Source organism: Ochotona princeps, chromosome 15, assembly GCF_030435755.1.
Source record: "Ochotona princeps isolate mOchPri1 chromosome 15, mOchPri1.hap1, whole genome shotgun sequence".
NCBI lineage: Eukaryota > Metazoa > Chordata > Mammalia > Lagomorpha > Ochotonidae > Ochotona > Ochotona princeps.
This window is the reverse complement of record NC_080846.1, coordinates 27,114,473-27,124,033: the sequence shown is the minus strand read 5'-3', so window position 1 is coordinate 27,124,033 and position 9,561 is coordinate 27,114,473. Positions and strand designations below refer to the sequence as shown.

Here is a 9,561-nt window from a genome sequence, read left to right as displayed (position 1 = left end):
TTTAATATAAATAAAACAAAGTCTTCTCAAAAATAAGTAAATCTGGGGCCCAATAAATTAGTATCTGTTGTCCTCATGCACCAGGACCTGCTATGGGCACCAGTTCATATCCTGGATGCTCCACTTCCATTCCAGCTCCCTGCTTGTGGCCTGGGAAAGCAGTCGAGGATGGCTCAAAGCCTTGGGACCCTGCACCCATGTGGGAGACCCAGAAGAAGCTCCTGGCTCCTGGCTTCGGTTCAGTTCAGCTCAGGCCATTGCAACCACTTAGGAAGTGAGCCAGAGGATGGAAAATAATTTCTTTCTCTCTTTAAATCTGACTTTCCAATAAAAACAAATAAATCATTTTTTTAAAAAAAATTAAGTAAATCTGAGTACAAAGAAGAACAAAGCCACAATTAAGGATGAATTTTAAGTGATAGGAATTTGATCATGTTTTCAATTTTAGAAGAATCAGCAGGCTATCATTAAATACAGTGTGGGAATAGGAGAAACAGGGATGGAATTATTTATGAAAAAGTCATCACAAGGCAGAAAGAGGTAGGATGGAGAGAATGAGGACTTTAATATGCTTTTCTAAAGACATATGACATCCAAGTGATAAAGCTGAGATGTTGAATGAGGGTTTTTTTTTTAAGATTTATTTATTTTTATTGGAAATTCAGATATACAGAGAGGAGGAGAGACAGAGAGGAAGATCTTCCGTCCGATGATTCACTCCCCAAGTGAGCGCAATGGCTGGTACTGCACCAATCCGAAGCTGGGAGCCAGGAGCTCTTCCAGGTCTCCCACGCGGATGCAGGGTCCCAAGGCTTTGGGCTGTCCTCGACTGCTTTCCCAGGCCACAGGCAGGGATCTGGATGGGAAGTGGAGCTGCGGGATTAGAACCAGCACCCATATGAGATCCTGGTGTGTTCAAGGTGAGGACTTTAGCCGCTAGTCCCCTGCGCCGGACCCCTGTGCTTGCACTTTTCAAAGATTTATTTTCACTTGAAAGAGTTAGAGAGGACAGAGAAGACAGAGAGAAGTCTTCCATCCATTGGTTGACTCCCCAAATGGCTGCACTGGCCAAAGCTGGGCCAGTCTAAAGCTGAAAGCCAAGAGCTTCTTCCTCCAGATTTCCCAGATGGCCACAGGGGCCCAAGGACTTCATCCTCGGCTGCTTTCCCAGGCCACGAGAGCTAGACCAGAAGTGAAGCAGCGGGGACTCGAACTAGAGTGCATATAGGATCTGGCATGCAGGCTGAGGATTATCTTACTACACCAGCTTCTATTACCATCATTTTATACATGAGGAAATTGGCATAGAAAGTTAATTGCCCCAATCACACAGGAAAAAATAGAGTAAATTTTCCCTCCTAGGCACCAAGTTTACCAGCCTTCAGTGTCAACACTTTTCCTATATGGATAAAACAGAAAGGAGAAGAGTAAGTGGTTTAAGGAATGACTTGAATTTTGTAACAATGAAGGATTTTTAGGATGGGCAAGAGTAAGGAATTTTCAAAAAAAAAAAAAAGTGGCACACTAAATACAAAGGTAGAATTTTTTTTTAAAAGATTTTATTATTATTGGAAAGCCGGATATACAGAGAGGAGGAGAGACACAGAGGAAGATCTTCCATCCGATGTTTCACTCCCCAAGTGAGCCGCAACAGGCCGATGCGTGCCAATCCAAAGCCGGGAACCAGGAAACTCTTCCAGGTCTCCCACGTGGGTGCAGGGTCCGAAAGCTTTGGGCCGTCCTCTACTGCTTCCCCAGGCCACAAGCAGGGAGCTGGATGGGAAGTGGAGCTGCTGGGATTTGAACCAGCGCCCATATGGGATCCCGGTGCATTCAAGGCGAGGATTTTAGCCGCTAGGCCACGTCGCCGGGCCCCAAAGGTAGAATTTTTAAAAGATTTATTTATTTAAAATAATGACACCCAGAGAGACATGGAAACACACAGAGAGACATTTTTAGTCCTCTGGGTCACTCCCAAGATGGCCACGGTGGCCAGGGCTGAGTCAGAGCAAACCCTGGAGTCAGGAGCGTCTTCCGTGTCTCCCACACAGGTGCATAAGCCTAGGATTTGGGCCATTTTCCTCTGCCCTACCAGGTGTCTTAGCAGGCAATTGGATGGAAATTGCAACAGCTGGAAATGGAACCAGTGCCCATATGTGATGCCAGGGCTGCAGACAGTAGCTTTACCAGCCACACCATAGCACTGGTCAGCTAAAGACAGAATTTTGAAACAAAATGGTATGTGGAGATTGCTGACTTTATATAGGCCAGAGGTGCCCTAAACATAAGCTTTATCAGGACATGGATCATATTTATTTGGTTTACATGTATTGTAGCACCCAGCACTGAATCTGGTGAGTAACTGCCATGCATTGAATATCTGTGCGCTGAACCAAAGAACTTGAAGGTAAATGGGTGCCTATACTATTGGGTTGAATTATATGAAATCATGAAAGCTGGACGGAAGCAGAGCAGTGGTATTTAAACAAGCATTTCACTTTGAGATGCCTGCATTGTAAGCGGTGGCTTCACGCACTGCACCACAACACCAGCTTCAGACGTCATCTTCATCCTGAATTCTCATATGGAGGTCTCTTGACTTTGCAGTGTTTGGAATGATTTGTCTAGCTGTAGCCCAATATAAAACTTTTTAGTTTTTGTTTGCTTTTCAGGTCTTGATGGCTTTCCTGAAATTACACTGAGTTTGTAGGACCAGAATTTGAATGCTGCTGCTGTTGTTGTCCTTTTCCATGTATTTGACCCTTTGTTTCAGGTGAAATACGAAGTTTTGCTTTTGTGATTTTGCATATTTGTTTACTCTCAGGATTTTCTTGCTGCTGGTACTTTAAATGGGGTATTTCATTCTTTTCTGTATTCTACTGGCTGCTGTTTATAAACATGAAAACTCTGGGCTTTTATGATTTATTTTGTACCCACAGACTTTGTTTTAAGACTGTCAGGTAGTACTTAAGCTTTGCATTGTTTACAAACATGAATTTTCCATTTTAATGTTTCCAGATTTTCTCACAGCTGTTAAAAACAAAGCAAGCAAGCAAGCAAGAAAACAACAAAAAAAAACTTTACTCCAGGTTAAGTTCCTTGAAGACATGAATTATAGTAGTATATTTTGCAGACTTTTCAGAGTATCTGTAACATGCTCTGCATATAATGGTTTACAACTGGCTCCTATTATGATAATGGAAAAACAAAGTACTTGCTAGATTTTAAATCTGCCTTTATTTATACCACTGTTGTCTGTTCCATCACAAAAAAAACTAAAATTTCCTTCTACAAATAGACTGACTAGAAAGTATCTATTTTTCCTCTCATAACACAGTATCTTAAAATACCACATAAATATTTTTTTCAACAGACAGGCTTTTTACTTTTTTCATTGGATTTGAATTTAGGCAAAACTTAAACGTTTTGGTGTTCAGCTCTACGTAAACATTTTTGGTGAATTCCATACACTGTCCACAGCAGGCTCCTTGCAGTTACGCATGATTTCATGTAAAAGCTACATGCATCAGGGATAGGTGTTTGGTCCAAGGGTTAAGACACTTGCATTCCCATCAGAATACCTAGATTTTCTCCTGGCTCCAGCTTCCTGTTAATGCAGATCCTAGGGGGCAGACATGATGGTTCAAGTAATTGGCTTTCTGCTACTTGTGTGGGAAAACTGGGTTGAGTTTCTCTCTTGCCATTTTGGCCCAACTTTAGCCATTGTGGGCATTTAGGGGAGTGAATCTGTGAGTGGGAGCTCTCTCTCTTCTTGTTTCAAGAACCAAACAAAACAAACTACACACATTAGACATAATGTTTGATGAGTAAGAGATAATAAAGCTAAAAAGTAAATAATTAAAAATCAAATATTAAAAATAGAAGAGTAAATGCTATAAATGAAAAAAGCATGCTTCTTAGTACCTAGAGGTTAAGTTGTAACAGTTATTTAAGAAAAAAGTATAAATAATCATGTATCCATCTTTAAAAAGCTGCATAAAGGGGTCAGTGTGATAGCTTAATTGGCTAATTCTCACCCTGCAAGCACCAGGATCCCATGCTGGTGCTGGTTTGAGTCCCAGCTGCTCCACTTCCCATTCAGCTCCCTGCTTACCGTCTTGGAAGGAATGGAGGTTGACCCAAAGCACCCATGTGGGAGACCTGGAAAAAAAGTTCCTGGCTCCTGGTTCCTGGCTTTGGATCAGCTCAGCTCCAGTCTTTGTGGTCATTTGGGGGAATGAGCCAGCAAATGAAATATCTTAATCTCTGTGTTCCTTCTAAATCTGCCTTTCCAATAAAAATTAAACATTTTAAACAAAGAGCTATGTAAAACTTGGAAGTTTCACTATATAAGTGTATTTCTCCCCCGAATGTTTCCAAATGTAGACATTCTATCCCTAAATGAACCTTACAAAACACGAGGTAAAAGCCTGAATGAAAATGAAACTTCCGAAAAGGAAATAGAAAGCAGCTTTGAAAGCTGCCCAGTGAAGTCGGCCTTTGTTGGTTTCCCTCCTGGACATGATGCCATGCCCCCACAGTAATGAGTGCCCTCCTCAAACATCAGACCAATGATTGTGTGCTTACCAGATTCCCAACTCTCCAAGAGCGAAGCACACATTCTCAGATGTGTTCATGTTTAAACCATCAGAAGCAGATACCTGAGACTTAAACGCCTCAACAACGAGCTCACACCACCAAAAGTGAATCTTTACCACAGTACTCAAATAGGTGGAATTAACTTTGGGTAAATAGGTATCCCTGTACAGCTCTAAGAGGTGTCTTAACTGCTGTGTCAAGTGCCTGTCCCAAGACTTTTTTCTTCAGGCAGTACCTGGCTTAGTAGCTTCTTCTTTTCACATCACTTAAAATAATGTGAGCGTTTGACACCATAATTTTTAAGTGGCTATTTTGGCTTCTTAGCTTTTAATAATCTGGATTACAAGTTTTGATCCATTTGTTTCTGAAACCCAATCCATATTCCTACAATTCATTACCAATGGAAAAGGACAAATAAAACTTGTTGCCTAGACTGACAGGAGCTCTCCATCAATGCTGCACTCTCCAAGTTCACCTCTGAACTCTTAGTTCTGCCTTGAAGTATCCCTGACTTGCAATGTTTTCTCATCTCATCTCCATTAACATTTGGCAGATGAAGATTGCATGATGATTACATAGGAAATCATTCCATATCTAATTAACAATGTTTTATACTTTTGACTGGAAAAAGCCAGTCGCAAAAGTCCTGAAAGAGAAATGTCAACTTTAAACATAAACCATTCCTTTCAATGCTGTATATGACCACTCTCAATAAAGCTCATTCAAAATTACATCCTTCATAAATTACATGTGCCATTACCATTGACTAAAAAATTTTTGATGGGAGGAATTATTCATGTCACTTTTTCAAGACTATTTCCAGAACATAGCCCTGCAGGTAAGATGTCTGCAGCCCACATTTAAGGACCTCGGTTTGATTCTCATCTCCAGCTCCTGATTTCAGCTTCTGGCTAATGCAGGAATGGTTCGATTGGATTCCTGTCCCCCATGTGTGAGATCTAGATTATAGTTCCAGCCTCTTGGGGGCAACCCTGGCCATTCATTTTAGGCATTTGGACAATTAATCTGCAGAGTTGTTTCCCAAATAAAATCATATTTTTGAAAAAACTATGAATGAGTATGATTAAGAAAGTTCAGCTTTGAAAAAAAATGGATGCACATTCCCAAATTGAAAAGTGTGTTTGGAAATATACCAATTATTCTATGCTATAGTGTTCACACAGGCCTACTGCAGTTCAGGACTGGATCATGTATGGGTTACTGTAGTGACACGGTTATTTGTAAAAACCCAAATACAACATCATCTTTCTCTTCACTGCTACCACAAAATTTGAAAGGGCAATTTGGGCTAGAGGATCACTTACTTCTCCCTTCAAGCTAGAAAATTCCACCTTCATCTGGCTTTCAAACCTATTTCCAGGCCCGGTGGTGTGGCCTAGCGGCTAAAGTCCTCGCCTTGAACATGCCAGGGTCCCATATGGGCGCCGGTTCTAATCCTGGCAGCTCCACTTCCCATCCAGCTCCCTGCTTGTGGCCTGGGAAAGCAGTCGAGGACGGCCCAATGCTTTGGGACCCTGCACCCGCGTGGGAGACCTGGAAGATGTTCCTGGTTCCCGGCTTTGGATCGGTGCGCACCGGCCGTTGCGGCTCACTTGGGAGTGAAACAACGGATGGAAGATCTTCCTCTCTGTCTCTCCTCCTCTCTGTATGTCCGGCTTTCCAATAACAATAAAATCTTAAAAAAAAAAAAAAAAAACTATTTGCAAGGTTTAAAACCATTCTATCCAGTTCACGCTCAGATTTCACTGTTATTCTATTAACTTCACCCCGAAAGTCTGATCAGTACTTGTACATAGCATCAAACACAAAATGTGAACATGTATGGACAGTTGACCTAATATCCAGATAAATTACTTGTATGTCAGGCAAGGGTCAACAGTCATCAGTTCTCCATTTCAGGGGAAGACACTGCAGCTAGCTGATTCCTCAGCTGTATGTGAATCGGACACAAGGCACACACTTGCCTAAAGAATAAACTTGATAAAAACTGTTTTAAACTCTTTACAAAATCACACAAACAATTATTAACAAACTCACTGGGGCTCATGGACTTCCTGGGCTGTGGTCTGGAACATGTGCAGCAAACTGTGGGAACTCACAGTGTGAGCAAGTGCCTTTGGACAACTTCCCTTTGGAGTGCTTAACTGATAATCATGATGAACCAGACACCTCAGGACATGAAGTAGACGAAGGGTAACCATTGCGTGTTCATGATCCTGACCCACAGCTTAGGGATGGAGAAGGGAAAGATTCTTCTGAGGAGTGCTAATTTTACACTGGAGTCCTTAAGAGATTTTTCCAATCTCCATCCTTTACCCACTAACTTTAAGGAGGACACGGTACAACTATTTGGCATTCAATGGGTTACTGATTACACGCTGGTGGATTCACCTTTAGAGCTCTTTCATTTACTCAAGGAACAACTATGCAACTTGGAAACCTTATTTCAAGCCAGCTGTGATTTTAGGAAGGTATCTGTCCTGCAGAGCAGACAATGTTAGACAACAGCATGCAGTATTTCTCTATTGGCTTAGAGTGCATCTTCGGATACCTGGGGTACAAGCTGCTCAGAGCTCTATTCCTGTCCATCCCCATGAGACTCTGGATGTTCAGACTCCCTTGGTGTTGGCTGAGGAGCTGCAGGAACTACTCTTGCATATTGAACATCTGAATTGAACATCTTGCATATTAAACTACCTAAATTTGGGGATCCCCTTTTATTAAGTTTCTGGGTAAGGAATATCTCTCCCCTGGCCCTACCTATGTAATTCATTGCACTTTTAGAATTATTGACAGAATCTAATTAGGGAATGTGCAAGAAGTGCTTAAAAATACAGTAAGCACTAAACCAACAGCTCTTCTTTCTGATAACATCAACTGTTCAGAGGTTTGAAAATAAGCTTCCACATTCCTAAAAAACAAAACAAAAAAAACATGAACTTGCTTTAAATTTTCATTAGAAATAAAGTAATAACAAATTGGTTTTGTTTTAGACATACTTCCAAACGGGTGCTGCAGTTCTCAGATGTTAAGCTATAGCCTTGATACTGTGGATGTAACCACTTGAGAAGAAACTGTATCCAAAGACTGCAACCAAGTCAGTGTTACCAAAGTGCTAAATGGGGACTTAGTTCTCTTTAGCAACCCTATGTCCACAGAGGTACAAACCAGTGCTGGATTTTCCCAGAATGCCATATAATTATTACTCACACAAAATATTAAAAAATAAATAAGTAGTTAACTTTCAGTTCCCATACTGTCACCAGTTCAGTGTTTGAAGTGTAATTCTAGTTTGTTCTGAGTTGGTCATCTAAAGATGGAAGCTGACATGCAAGAAACTAAAATGTATATAAGCAAAACATTAATTGTAAAATTTATCTGAGACACACACACACCAAATTGTTAGTAAATTTCCCATAAACAGGGACATGGGATAGTGAAAGAAGGAAGGTCTCCACATTAAAGACACAAACAGGTCTGAACCAGTGTGAATATCAGCATGACAAACTGCTCAGTTACTGTATAAATACAGTTAATTTACCCTATACTCCCTACTCCTTCAATAAAATCTTTGCATTCTCCCTTCTTCCCTTAGATAAAATTATACTCTAATAAAGACTCTGAAAGCCAGGTCTTAGGCCTTATATACTAGCCAGTAACCCATAGGTCAAAAATTAACTTCAAGTGAATTTTTAAAGTTTTTGTTCATTGTTCTATTGGAAAGTCAGAGAGAAGCAGACAAGAATCTCCTCCAGGTCTCCCACGCGGGTGCAGAGTCCCAGGGCTTTGGGCCGTCCTCGACTGCTTTCCCAGGCCACAAGCAGGGAGCTGGATGGGAAGTGGAGCAGCTGGGACATGAACCAGCACCAACATGGGATCCTGGAGTGTGGAAGGTGAGGACTTTGGCCACTAGGCTAGTGCCCTGGGCCCACTTCAAATGAATTCTAAGAAGACCTTTGCCAACATCCTGACTCACATTCTGAAAGCAGCAGCCAATTCTGAGCACTGGCTTGTGTTTTAATCTCAGTGACACGGATGAGACCTATGGTATTCATCAGAATTTTTTGTGGAAGATTTCATGAAAAATCAGCGGCCATTCAAAAGCCAAAACAGCGAAACAAATTTAAGGAGAGTGGGGGAAAATAAAATGCAGAAAGCCTGTATTTACTTTAGTAAAAGTTCCCAGACACATTGCTTAAAGTAAGGCTGTGAAACATGCATGGTAACACAAGTGATGAAAAACGTAAAATCCACAAATCTGTACATTTTTGCACGTGAGTGTATCCCCACATGCCAGGCAAGCATGCAGCCTCCCCACTTCACTTGTGCCTTCACTCGATGTTCAAAGATGCGTAGGCTTCTACAGCAGACAAGATGCTTTCAGAATAAAAGTTTTAGTGTGCTATGTGACATTAACCTGCCACATTTGCTCATTTTAACCTGCTACATTTATTGAAGAGAAAATGCTAAAGAGCAAATGTTGAAATAGGAAGGTTAACAATCAAAATCGTACATGTGGAGAGTCGAAAGCAGTGTTAAAGTAGTTACATGTTTTGAACAGAAACATTGATGCTTGGACCTATAGAACTATTTCTAATTTTTCTCATTATATAGAACTCTAAAATACTTACAATTAGAAAAAAACTTTGCTCAAAGTTCTAACTGCTGTTATGAAAAAAGAATGGCCATTTAAGTCAGTCATATGTGTAGCATGAATTTTGGTGTGAGGGTTGACTAAACATAAAACAGAGATACGCTAGAATCAATACCTACAATAGAATCCAATAAATGTAGTTTGGTGAATCCCAGCTTTTAATTTTTCAAATGCAGGTAACACATTTTATAATTTAGAAATGAGTATTTAAGAATCTATTGAAATCTCTGTATCTTCAGACATTGTAGGTTTCTTAATGGTCACTACTATCCACGGCCTTTTTATGA

General features: G+C 40.8%; 1 long non-coding RNA gene across 1 annotated transcript; it reads left to right on the top strand.

Moving 5' to 3' along the window:
- The first annotated feature begins 1,435 nt into the window (after positions 1-1,435).
- LOC131482135 (uncharacterized) lies at positions 1,436-1,926 on the top strand. Its single transcript, XR_009246773.1, has 2 exons — positions 1,436-1,536; positions 1,881-1,926. It is a non-coding gene; the product is annotated as an uncharacterized LOC131482135 (long non-coding RNA).
- Positions 1,927-9,561: the final 7,635 nt, after the last annotated feature.